Source organism: Mytilus californianus, unplaced genomic scaffold, assembly GCF_021869535.1.
Source record: "Mytilus californianus isolate M0D057914Y unplaced genomic scaffold, xbMytCali1.0.p SCAF_1, whole genome shotgun sequence".
In the NCBI taxonomy this organism is placed as follows: domain Eukaryota; kingdom Metazoa; phylum Mollusca; class Bivalvia; order Mytilida; family Mytilidae; genus Mytilus; species Mytilus californianus.
Genome location: NW_026262581.1, coordinates 66,870,568 through 66,884,306, shown reverse-complemented (window position 1 = coordinate 66,884,306; position 13,739 = coordinate 66,870,568). Strand labels below are relative to the sequence as shown.

The window sequence follows — 13,739 nt, the reverse complement described above, 5'->3', positions numbered from 1 at the left end:
CAAACCAGAATATATATGGTTTAGGGGTGGGGATCTTGACCACTTACAAGGTATTAGAACTTTCTTAAATGGCAGGGGGTGGGGATGACCCCTGGGGACTAACCCTGTATTTCATTTAATTGGTTTTATCATTTAGAACATTTTCAATTAAAAGGATTGTGTCTATCACAAACGGTTTTCAATTTATAATCATTTGAAAATTTAAAAAAATAAAATCCCATAGGGTTCTATAGTAAAACCCTCTTTTCTTTTTTCCCCTCAAAGTACCCCTTTATAAACCCCATTGCACAAACAAAACCCTGATTGCACCACTAGACATGTTAGTCTAACATATTGTGAAACCTTAAGTTAATCTGACAAGCGGTTTTGGAGAACAGGTGCGGACAAGTTCAAATTTAAAAGCGGCGGAAGAGGAAGAGGAAGAGGAAGAGGAAGAAGAATAATAATAATAATAAGAACTGAGCAAAAACAATAAGTCTTCCCAAACTTCGTTTGGGAGACTTAATAAGGAGATTTGGACGAGGATGTTAACAGCTAGGTATGTCCAATTGATAATAAATTGTCAAGATTTTCAAAAATCTGCATTTTTCATTTGCAAATATAATGGCAGCCAATCGAGTCATTCAACACAGATCTTACAGGAACCAGCAGTCAACCACACCATCATCATTTGGTTCCAATATCATAAATAAAATTTGACTTTTACAAAGGTATTAGCAAGCTGAGATCCTACTTTGTCAGATGTAACTATTCAAATCAAAAGGAGTAAATACACCAATACTATAAATACTTTAAAGGTCTCAAAATACACAAATAGCCTGACTAATCACTTTATGGAAAGATATTTTCGTGATGTCTGTCCGTCTGTCCGGTATAAATCTAATGTGTTTACATGTAAAGTTTTTTACTCATGACATACTTTTGAATCTATATACAAGATATATATTTCCTTTAAAAATAATTCACTACATGCTTCCGCTAGCTATTTTAGTGAAGGTATGTAACTTGTCATTGAATTTTACTGGTGTTGGAACTGTTTCCCCTTCCTTAGCACCAATGAGTTCATACCCTGTTTTAGTTGGGATTGTAAAGTTCAATCTTTGATCTGTGTAATATTTTGGTAAACTATTGTTGTGAACTATTGTTCATCTCTTTGTATCTTTTGATATCACAGACAACCATAGGTAAAACAAAAGATATGGAATGGAAATAACACTTTATAAATTTGGTAAGTCAAATGACCTTTACTGATTTGACCTTCAGGAATGCTCAAAATCAAAAACTTGAAAGACATTGGGATGTATGACTAATTAAATATGTGAGAAGACCAAAAGGGACCTGGAAAGAATAGACAACTCCATCTAAGGTCAACTTTGCCTGATGGAAAAAGAGAGACATAAAGATTTGAAAACAGCATACCTAGCCTACTAAGTGGCCAAATGGTAAAGGTCATTTGAAAACTGAAGAGTCTTAACTGATAATAAAAATGAAATAACACAAATCAATAACATTATATGATCACACAATTATTACATTTGTTAGAGTACAAATCTTTTTTTCATAAATATTTTCAAGTTCAAAAAAGTAAGGGCATAAAGATCTCTAAGGAAAATCTTACGGAAACTAATTCAGAATTAATTAACATCTTCCTACATTCGAAAGATAAATTAACCTGGAATCCATGTTACCACTAAATGAATTATAATTAAATTGCTTTTATCTAATCGTTTAAGTTCTTAATTTCCTTTCCTGAACTGAATTACTTTTTCCATCATTGCACTTATATTAGTCAACAATGCTGAGATATAAAGCATATTTTCTGCTTGTGGAGGCATGTTATTCAAATGTTATACTTTTATAAAATTTTAAGATTTTTGTTTTAAAAGTAATTGAAGAGATTTAAGATGCACAATATTGTTTGCATAGTAGATCAGTCTGCATAAACTAGGACACTGTGGAGTATATTAAAAGCTTACAAATCCATAACCCCCTCCACCCATGGGCAAGGTCTACTTGGGAAACACCAAAATTAATAATAATGTAAAGCAGGATATGGCATTATACAAGTTTAGGATTTTCCTTCTCAGTTTATATCAAACTTTTTCAGGATTCAGACATTTATATTTATAAAATAAAGAAAATATATTCATGTCTTTCACACACAAAAATGAAACTAAAAGATTTAAAGGTAAGTGAACACATTCAAATTGTGAATAAATAAAGTACTGATCATTAAAAAAGGTGATTGCACCTAACCCCATTCAGACTGGTAAATTTTAGTCTATTTAGAGCTGCTGTGACCTTGAAAAATGACTTAATGACCCCAAAATTGATAGGAATATTCACCATTCTATTGTGCTCTCCAATTTGATAAAAAATAAATATATGGTTCAAAAGATAACATAAAAAAACAAAAATGTTTCCAAAATTTTAGTCTACCAATAGGTGTTGCGATGTTGACTCTTAACCTATTGAACCCCAAATTTATAGCTGAGTAGAATGATGCAAGCACAGGGAAGATATTGATCATTTCAAATCAGTGATTTATCATTTTTCATAAAATCCAAATTTATTTTATTTTCTACCAATAGCTGCTGTGTACTTGACTCTTAACCTATTGAACTCTACAATAAGAGCTGAGGAGAGTGATACAGGCACAGCAAAGATCGATAAGAGTACTTATCAAATCATTTCAAATCAGTGATCAAGCAATTTTCATAATATCCAAATTTCTTTTCTATTCTTCAATGTAGACCAGCCGAGTAAAATTAATTTAGGTTTAAATAAGCACATTTAGTATTGGTACTCCAAAATGTATTATCAAGCCATAAAAATACTCAAAACATTGAAGATTCATTCAGTTAATTAATGCTTCCGACATTTCTGGGTCAAGTATAAAGTGAAGAATGTTAATTCCTGCTAAGGCGTCAATCTTGAAGTTGAGTTACTAGTATAAGTCTTATTAAGAGGGATTGACTCACTTATAGGTGGTCAGTTCAATGGTAATGTTGGTAAAAAGCAAATTTATTAGAGGGGAAAATCCATTGATTACCTGCCAGAGCATAGCAGGAAACTAAAGCTGGTGTTTTCTTAACCTTTTAGCATTAAACAAATTACGATTACTCTATTGTTTGTCCAAATTCTTCTTTTATATGGCAGACAAGTTAAACAAATTCAATTAAAGCTTAATTTCATAAAGAGATTTATGTACCAACAAATGTATTCAAACCCATACTGGGGGCCAAATTCTTCACCTAATAATTGATAAAACAATGTGGGAAACAAACATTACAAGAATCATTTAATCCTTTTCAATTGGAAAAAGAAAAAATACTGTAATGTTTATGACAAATTTACTATCTATCAATCTTTAGATTTTACAATCACTAATATAAATTATTCAGTTCAAACCCTATTTGTAAAAGCAAAATCAGTGACTATAGCCGACAATTAATCAAAAATTCTGTAATCTCCGGAGTATATGTTTGACACATTCCCCATTTCCATTCTCAATTTTATTCTTTTCTTTTTTAAAGCTATCAAACATCCATAAATTTCTCACAAAATTCTTCAACATTAATGAAAATAATTACATTTAATAGTTTTCTAAACTCTGTTTGAACCCCCCTCTGCCTTCTTATCCCTCTTAAATTTAGTTTGATAACAGCTAGTTTTGAATTATTAGTTCACGCTCCAGTCAACTGGGAAAATAATTTGCACAAATGTTTGCATCAAAAATTTAATTATGACAATCATAAAGATTTGATATTTCTTGCTAGAGATGAAAGTTTATCAAAAGTGTTTAAATCAAATTACCTTAGAGAATGGCTTTCCTAATCCAATTTCAAGTAAAGGAGCTTTTCTTATTGTGTTAAATTCACCAATATAATATCAATTTCCTCTCAAAATCCATAGTTTATAAAATAAAAAATATATATTTTAATTCTATTACCTTTCACAATTTTCCCTTATCCAATTTCAATCCAAAAGAACTTCTCTTACAATGCTCAACAAAACAGCATCCAACTGGCATCAAACAGCAGGATTATAATCATCACATTCAAATCCAGTAAAAACAATCAGAAATAACTTGTCCTTAATGGACGCTTAACAACTAAAATAATTTGCCTCCTTTTCTACAAATGATCTTTTACGTCTTTAAATGGAAATGGATAATGAGGAAACACGCCAATCTTCGACTCTGTCGTTATCTACAAGTTTTAAACTAAACGGTATCTAATCAATATGAACATATTCCCATTGTAGGCATGTATATTTCTACAAATGATTTGCTCACATATCTAGGGAGACATATTAGCAATTGTAATTTTTCATTCTTCCTGTTGTATTGTAGGACAAACTACTAAAATAAATCAATTCTTCATGACCAAATGACAATTTCTCAGCATCTCTTTCTGTAACAGATTTTCACATAAGAGTGACAAAATAAGAAGTCACTTTCCTGACTAATGTCACTTAAGTATGAAATATGATTCTTCGTACAATCAGTCAAAGAGGTCTTTGGAAAATATGTAAGGAAAATGGGAACCACATTTACTTTGGATGATTTTACTGATTTTATGTGATATATACAAAATGTAATTTGAGCTTTTGCTCACTAAGGATACTCCGGCTATAAGTTTTTTTTTGGTAAACAGGAATTTGATGAGCAATGCTTATGAAAACAACATGATCATTTGAAGCTTAATACTAATTTCAGTAAGCATTGATTTGTAGTTGTTGAGAAAAATGTAATGAAAATTTCATTGGATTGATGGACTGAAAGAGGTAAAGCAGTTTAAAATGAATTTGCTATTTGCTTATAAATAGGTCTGAGAACTGACACAGAAAAGGAGTATGATACTCCATAATACAAAAAAATGTTTGTTCATAAACATTACATGCAAATCTGACTTTTGATGTACTTCGTGTCACATATAAATACTGTACTAGAGTTGTACCCCATCTTAACTCCATCAAAGCACCTTAGGTCTGATTTTTGGTAAATGCAATTCCAATAGTTTTCAAATCTACAATTGGATTCATGATTTTGAACCGCTTTGGATTTACATTTCCTTTAATCTTCATCACATGAAGGAGTTTTATATAACAAAAGTACAAATGACGACATTGGATCAAGATATATATATATTAGCAGATAATTAAAAATTCCCTGAATACAAAATGTGGGTAGATAATTTAGACAGCTTAGAAAGATTGTGTTACATACAGAATGTCTATAATCTGATCCTTCAGTATATTTATAATGCTGCAAGTATACATTAACTCTAAATTTATAGAAGTAATAGACATAGATAAGTCAATGAGAAAGAGCTTAATAATGCCTTAATAACCACTCAAGTAATAATTTACCCAGCATGCCCCACTATTACTGCTGTTTGTATTGTAAAAGGGACATTTGTTTTCTATTTCAGAGCAACTTGATGTTCTCGTAATTTCAAACAACTGATCTTGTAATGGTAAATAGAGTGCATACACTGAATTTCCCAACCTGTTTTGATTTTCACTGTATATATATATGTTTTTGTATCACAAGCTGTTACATGCTTTTGAATGACAATAAAGATTATCTCTTTAACTGAAAAAAATAGATCAAACGACTCAAATAGCGGGATGTGAGGAATGTTTCTTTCAGTATAGCATGTATAGAGAATAGTCTATATAATATAATATACATTCAAATACAAAAAAAATAACATGTAAAACTAGAGGCTCTTAAAGCCTGAATTGCTCAACTTGCAAAAAAACATCATTTTGATATTTGTTTTCACCTTTATTGGTTATGTTTGCTTATTTGCAGATCTTATCTAGATGATCATTTGTGCTGCTTTCTTTCTATCATTAAAGTTTTTGAGAAAATATAAAAAAAAATCAAAATAAGAGTTCAAATATGGTCATTCAATGGCAATAACTTCTACAAGGAGTCAATTGACAATTTTGGTCGTGTTGCTTATTTTTAAATCTTATCTTGCTGATAATGTTTGCAACTTAAAGGAGTGGACTTGCAATTTCTGTGATTTGCCTTATTTTTAAATCTTATCATGCGATCATTTTTGCTTCTTAATGCTTTTGAAGTCAATTAACTATTTTGGTCAAGTTGATTTAATTGTAAATCTGATCTTGCTGATAATTTTTGCTACTAATAAGGATTTGAAAGAGAATGTTGTGATTTGCCTTATTAGTAGATCTTCAATAATCTTACTGATCATGATTTGCTACTTAAAAGGAGTTAATTGACTGTTTCATGATTTGCCTTATTTGTAGAACTAGTCATTTTGACCATATCTGCTGTTTACCAGTTCTCTCGATCTTTATAGTTTCATGAAAATAGCCAAAAAAACAAACAATTGGCAAAACTTGTAATTCAAGGGCAATTACACTTTCAGGGGTTGATTGACAATTTTCATTACATTGACTTCAAAGCATATCTCGATGTGCTGATCACTTCAACTGTTACAGTTTCTTTCTATCTATCATTGTAGTTCAAATAATTGGCAAAAAATGCCAAAAATGGTCAAATTTGTCATTTAAGGGCAAACACTCCTATAAAGGAGTCCATTGATAATTTCTGTTATATTGCCTCAATTGGCAATTTGACTTATTTCCTGATCTTGGTTTGCTGATAAAATTTACTACTTACAGTTTTTCTCTTTTTGTGAGGGTCTTTAAAGATAATTGCCAAATATGCCCAAAACGTCTAAAACATCGTCACTTAAGGGCAATAACTCCTATTAGGAATAGAATGATAATTTATATGGAAAAAGAAGGTATGATATATCTTATCATTCTGAACCTTTTAGCCTGTCATATTTTCTTTATCTATTATGGTTTTTAAGATATTACACAATTTATTGTCAATTGACTTAGGTTCCTAGAAGGATAATCCAATTTATATAATTATAACTTATACAAAAAGGCAATACCAAGACATTGATGAGAAGTGTAAGTTTTCAATCTATATTCCTTTATCTTGGGTGTGATGGTCTGTATGTAAATCAATATGAGATACACATTAAATAATATTGACATATGCTTTCCAGAAGTGTAAAAGTTTTGTCAATCTTCAGAATTATGTCAAAAACAAGGATTTACTCTGATGAAGCATTAAGAATAAGTCATAAACACTTAAAAATCATTATCATAAGGCCACATAAAAATAACATGTCTTTTCCTGGCACAGTTTTTGAAATCATACTAAACTCATTGTTGAAGGCCATATAGTTGCCTATAATAGTTTACATCCACTTCATTAGAATTTTGGTGGGTAGTCTTCTCATTGGCAATCATACCACATCTCCTTACTCTTATTTAGACATCCTCAAAGATTTCTTTGAAATTTACAGAGGCTTTAGTGATAAAAAAAAAAAATAATAACTGCTTGCCAAATAACTTTTTGATTGAAGAATTTTACATTGCCTTAAGGTTAATCTTTAAAAAATATATTTATATAAAAAGTCATTAGGTAAAAATAAATATACATGGACTTGCATTATATACAGACAACAAATCTTATATCCTTATTCTTAAATAAAAGAAAAATGTGTCTGAGGATACGAATTACCCGGCTCAAGTTTTTCAATTTTCCAAGTTGAAAAGGGGCACAACTCTAGAACAGTAAATGACTCACTGCCCAAATTTGAACTCTGTTTGTGTGTTGTGGTTCTTAGCATTTTGTATGAGTTCAATAAAATTTAGATGAGGAAAACCTAAGTTAGAGTGCGAAAACAAAATGGGACAGACAGAAATACATAAGGACGGACAGAAAGACAGACGGTCAAGGGTAACACTTAATGCCCCTATTGCCTACGGCGGGGGCATGAAAATGACTGCAAAGATTGGAAATTCTTCCTCTCTCATCAAACCAGTAACTGTTTTGGCTAATAAACGTCATTTGGTTTCTAGTAGATAGTTGTATAAATGGCAATCATACCTCATCTTCTTATTTTATATCAATGTGCAGAAAACAATGCTTTACTTGAATTGATACAATTTTTTTAATTCACTGAGTGTACATCTCAGTTTCAATATACTAAGATTGCAGAAAACAATGAATCTTATGATAACTGACATGAACTGGTACAACTTTCTAATGCACTGACCTTTCACAGCTCTAACAAACTTGGTAACCTACTTTGTTTTTGTAATGGGTTGCATCTCTCTGACTTTTTTGATACCATTTTTCAAATGAAAAAGTGGCAAGATTATAAAAGTCTGCAATGTTACTTACAATTTTTACCCTCTTTTGTTAACAAAAATCACATTGACAATATTCTCAAGCTGCTTGCTGATCTGTAAAACATAAAACATAACAACTATAACAGTTTTTTTCAGTGACAAATAAAAGAATAAATGAATGTCCCCATCTGCGGCAAATATTTGATCTGTCAAATTATTGCAAATTTTTTTTTTTGGTCTTTCAAACCTTTTCATAAAAATCTGACTAGAAATGAAGGTGTGTAAGTGCTTACTAAGCAATTGTCCATATGGTAGGGCATCAGTCCTGAAAGAATTGTTAATTCCGGTTGTTTTTTTTATACAAATCTGAGAAGAAATGTAGTATGAGTGCTTACTGAGTAATTTTGCATATGGTTTCTAATTCCAAAGGGCATAAGTCCTGGAAGAATTGTTGATTAGGATTATTTCATACAAATCTGACAAGAAAGGTAGCTGTGACAGTGCTTACCATACACTTTCCAATAAAATTTACATGTCCAAGACCAAGGGACAAACTCCATTAAAAATATTTTTTTATGGGCACTGACTTTTGAGACATTGCTGATATAAATTTGATAAAAATCTGTCAAGAAATGTAGGCTAGAGAGTTCTTTATAAACCTTGCAATTTTAGATATGATTTACATTTCCAAGGGACATAACTCCCTTATAAATACTTGACAGGTGCTGATTTTTTAACTTGTCTGAGACATTGCTGATATAAACCTTTCATAAAACAAGTGACACAGTTCTGAATGAATTCAACAAATTGGGTTCAAAACAGCTATGCAATTTTAGAGAACAGTTTTGGAAATTTATCCTTTAATACAACCTATCTTCAGTCATGATGGTGGTGTTGTGTTGTTTGGTGACCAATAACTTTGGTTTAAACAATTTTGAAAACAAAATAATTGTAAAGGATAACTCTGTTACAATCCTTTGTCCAAACCCACACACATCAAATATCTCATTATATCAAATATAAAAAACATTTCTAATCGTTGAAAATCCAGAAAAAGCTTGGGTACACGAAGTAAATAAAGTTTCTTTTTCATTTGCACTGAGGATCAATGCAAGTTATCTGGATCATGATGTGGTGTTTTTTTTTTCTCTCTTGTTTATAGACATATCTGAACCTTATGTGAAAAAAAGTTTAATTCAATAATTGAGATCCATTGATAAATTATCACAATGTAATATTTGGAATATGATTATATCTAAAATGATATTTCCATGACTTCTGAATTCTACCGATAACTGAAGAAGAAAAACCATGTATGTATGTACTTTCACCGTTTTGATATACAGACAACAAACATTTTAACAGCTATAACTGCAGCCTAAACTACGACCAGATTGTCAGTTACATATGTTTGTCTGTGTTCAATTTTCAGGCTGAATAGTTCAATTTTTGTCAGATGGCTGACAACTTAAGTCATAACATTTATGCAGGGATTAATTTGTCAACATATAGATAAAATAACATTTAAAAATAAGACAGTCTTTTCAAGCAATAATGTGAAAGGTCCATTACACACAATTATAAATGGTTTTAGGTTTTGAATATTTTGCATACATGATTGTGTTTTATTATTCTGATGTTATATTAAGCATCAACACAAAACCTTATTTCTGAAGGACACATTCTTGATTTGTTCTGAGTTTCTCCAATAATCAAGACTTTATTTCATACTTCAGTGGAATGAAATGTCCTGGTCTTGTAGTGCGGTTTTTAATGCATATCTGAGTAGTTCATAAATAAGTACATTTTGTATCTTTGAAAGTTCGACTGAATTCCCTCAATTATATCAATTCCTTGTATAAAATTTTTACATAAACCTTCATCATATTTAAAGGGGCGTTAGCTACGAAAGAAAATTTATAAAAATAATATTTCTCTATTAGCAGTCAGTTAAATTTCGTTCAATTTCGACAAAATAAGCAAAAAAAACCATTGCTGATGTATTATTGGCTTGCAAGTCAATAATTCAATCATTTGAATCCGTATTCATGTAACCTTTAATTTGACCTAGCTCTAGTGGAGATGGGTTACTATGTGTTTATTTTCTAATTTAGTAATTCAGTCAGAATTCTTAAAATAACAAGAGGCTCTCAAGAGCCTGAATCGCTCACCTGTATTTCAGAGGAGAAGATTTTTAAATCTTAGCAAACTTGATGAACAAATTGTGTAAAATTGTCTTTAAAGGACAATAACTCCTTAAGGGGTCAATTGACAATTATGGTCAAATTAACTTTTTTGTAGATCTTACTTTGCTGAACATTATTGCTGCTTACAGTTTATATATATCTATAATAATATTCAAAATAATAACAAAAAACTGCAAAATTTTGTTAAAACTACCAATTCGGTGGCAGCAACCCAACAATGGGTTGTTCAATTCGTCTGAAAATTTCAGAGCTGATAGATCTTGACCAATTGAACAATTTTACCCCATGTTAGATTTGCTCTAAAAGCTTTAGTTTTTGAGATATAAGCCAAAAACTGCATTTGACCCCTATGTTCTATTTTTAGCCATGGCGGCCATGTTTGTCGATGGATCAAAACTTCGGATACAATTTATAAACAAGATACCCTAAGAAACATTAAGTTTAAGTTTGAAGGTATTTGGCCCAGTAGTTTCAGAGGAGAAGATTTTTGAAATAGTTTACGACGACAGACGACAACGAAAAGTGATGGCATAAGCTCACATGGGGCCCTTCGGGCCCTGGTGAGCTAAAAATCAGGAAAAATTAAGGAGCAAAAAATATTAGATATCTTCACATTGATATTAATTTTGGAGCAGGCTAAGTACTGTCAAAAATAGAAATTCAGAAATAAACTGTTGACACAGATATGTCTCAAATGTGTTACATCCTAACAAAGCAAAATTTGAAGGTCAATGGACCATGACTGAGGGCAAAAGCCAAATAATCTCCATAAAAATGAAATGTGCCAATGGTAATACAACTACCTACCAAATATCTTTGATTAACTATTAGCAGTTCCCCTTAAACTGACCCTAATCACAAACATAAACAATTGCTGACACAGCTGATGCAGACACTGAAAACAGCATGCCTTACATTCGCCTCTAGAATCAAAGCACTGTAAGCGCTGTAGGCAGTTAACCAAAAACCAAGGCAAATGTAATTATGAAAACTGTGGCAGTGTTGCTTCAATTTTTTTTTAAGATTTGAAAGAACAAACATTAAACATTCGTATATTGTACATTTATGTTCATTAAATGAATTGATAATTAAGGCAAATTAATTAATATTTCGTCAATGTTTTCAAAAGCAACTCATATATCAATGTAAATGACCCCCATCTTCACCCCCAAGTGCATGATGTTACTCCATACCAAGTTTGGAATAAAATGACAGGTGATTATAAAACAGTTGGTCAAACATTCTCAGGCTTTACACTGCTTGAAAGATTTATATGTTTTCTTTAAAATGAGCCATAAATGAAAATTATTATAGGCCCAGAAATAATTTAATAAAAAATTAAAGTAAATTCAATTAACCTAGACTCATTTTTTGCATCAATAAAATTTTATAACAAACAAGAAATAATTGTAACAGGATGCCATTACGAAGTCTCCCAAACAAAGCCCCCATAATTCGTCATTCCCATGGTCTCCAAGCCCAGTTCATATTGGTTTGGTCTAATAAAGTGATATGCATATGTGACACCTAGGAGATTGACCATGTATGTCATTCAAATCTTTTTGAAATGATGAACAGGAATAAATATGGTTTAGGTGTGGGTATCTCGACAGTTTACAAGTTCTCAAACAGGAGGGGGTGGGGTGACCCCAGGGACTCCCCCTATATTTCATTTGATTTGTTATATTGTCCCATACATGAATACATATGGTTAAGGGGTGGGGATCTCAACCCTTTCCAAGTTCTCAAACAGGAGGGGTGGGGTGACCCCAGGGACTCCCCAAATATTTCATTTGATTTGTTATATTGTCCCTACATGAATATATACGGTTAAGGGGTGGGGATCTCACCATTTCCAAGTTCTCAAACAGGAGGGGCTGGAGTGACCCGAGGAACTCCCCATATATTTCATTTGATTTGTTATATTGTCCCATACATGAATATATATGGTTTAGGGGTGGGGATCTTGACTGTTTACAAGTTCTCAAACAGGAGGGGGTGGGGTGTCCCAAAGGACTCCCCCTATATTTCATTTTGATTTGTTTTATTGTCCCATACATGAATGTATATGGTTTAGGGGTGGGGATCTCAACCATTTCCAAGTTCTCAAACAGAAGTGGTTGGGGTGACTCCAGGGACTCCCCATATATTTCATTTGATTTGTTATATTGTCCCATACATGAATATATATGGTTTAGGGGCGGGGATCTCGACCGTTTACAAGTTCTTAAACAGGAGGGGGTGGGATGACCCCAGGGACTCTCCCTATATTTCATTTGATTTGTTTTATTGTCCAATACATGAATAAATATGGTTTAGGGGTGGGGATCTCGACCATTTCCAAGTTCTCAAACAGGAGGGGGTGGGGCTACACTGGGGAGTCCCCCAAATTATTTTCATTTGATTTCTTTTATTGTCCCATACAAGTATAAATATTGTTTAAGGGTGGGGATCGCGACGGTTTACAAGATAAAAATGCATTTTCAAATTGAAGGGGGTTGGGATGACCCCTAGGGACTCACCCTATATTTTTTTTTATTGTCCTGTTCTCATTACTGAAGACTGCATGTGTCTATCACTTACTATTTTCGAGAAATAGTCATTTGAAAATTTATATAAAAAAATAAAATCCCATAGGGTTCTATAGTAAACCCCTCCCTTCTTCAGGCCCTTCCAAATACCCCTAAATAGACCCCAATGCACTAACAAAAGATTAATGGCTCCGCTAGACATGTTAGTCTTATATTTTATGAAACCCTAAGTAATCTGACAAACCCTCAAAGTTGTCTTCTTAGACAGTTTGAGTGGATTCCGTCCGACTTGTCTCGGGGACGACATCTGTTTCATGACCTCACCTCGTTCCATTCATAAAATAACAACAACCTTATTTGGCAAGATAAGTTAAAAATTACGCCAACTTATAATAACTTTATTTCCTCTATCATAGATATTTGTTGTACATGAACAATATTCCTGCGCATTTTGCCCTTTGGGAAATATAAACGACTTGTAATTACTGATTTTCGGCGATGAAACATTTTATACAATTGTTCTTTGACATCGTAGCCAAAAGCACAGGGGATAATAAACTATGTACGGATTTCTATTGAGCACTACTTCCTATGTGCAACTTCAAAAGTTTTGGGTAGTTCAACGATCATTTAAGGTTTTTCTGGTCATTTTTTTTGTATTCCAGAAATAAAAGTATTAAAAAAATGTTCAATTAGTTATAAATAACATAATAGCCAGCTAGATAATAACAACGGCACGTATTTCAGCATTTATTGGGTAGAACACATATCTAGGGTGCTCGCATAAGGCAGCTTAACTGCCTAA

At 32.1% G+C, this 13,739-nt stretch overlaps 1 protein-coding gene across 3 annotated transcripts in view; it reads right to left on the bottom strand.

The window, feature by feature from the left end:
• Positions 1-13,739, bottom strand: part of LOC127723161 (neuronal calcium sensor 2-like) — a 104,970-nt gene that overhangs the window by 69,745 nt on the left and 21,486 nt on the right. For 2 of the 3 annotated variants that reach the window (XM_052229690.1, XM_052229668.1), the window contains exon 2: positions 8,249-8,310. The gene's annotated coding sequence lies outside the window, so the exon portion shown is untranslated. Of the gene's footprint in view, positions 1-3,952; positions 4,171-8,248; positions 8,311-13,739 lie in introns of those variants that run through there. The other variant, XM_052229684.1, reaches the window with a different exon arrangement.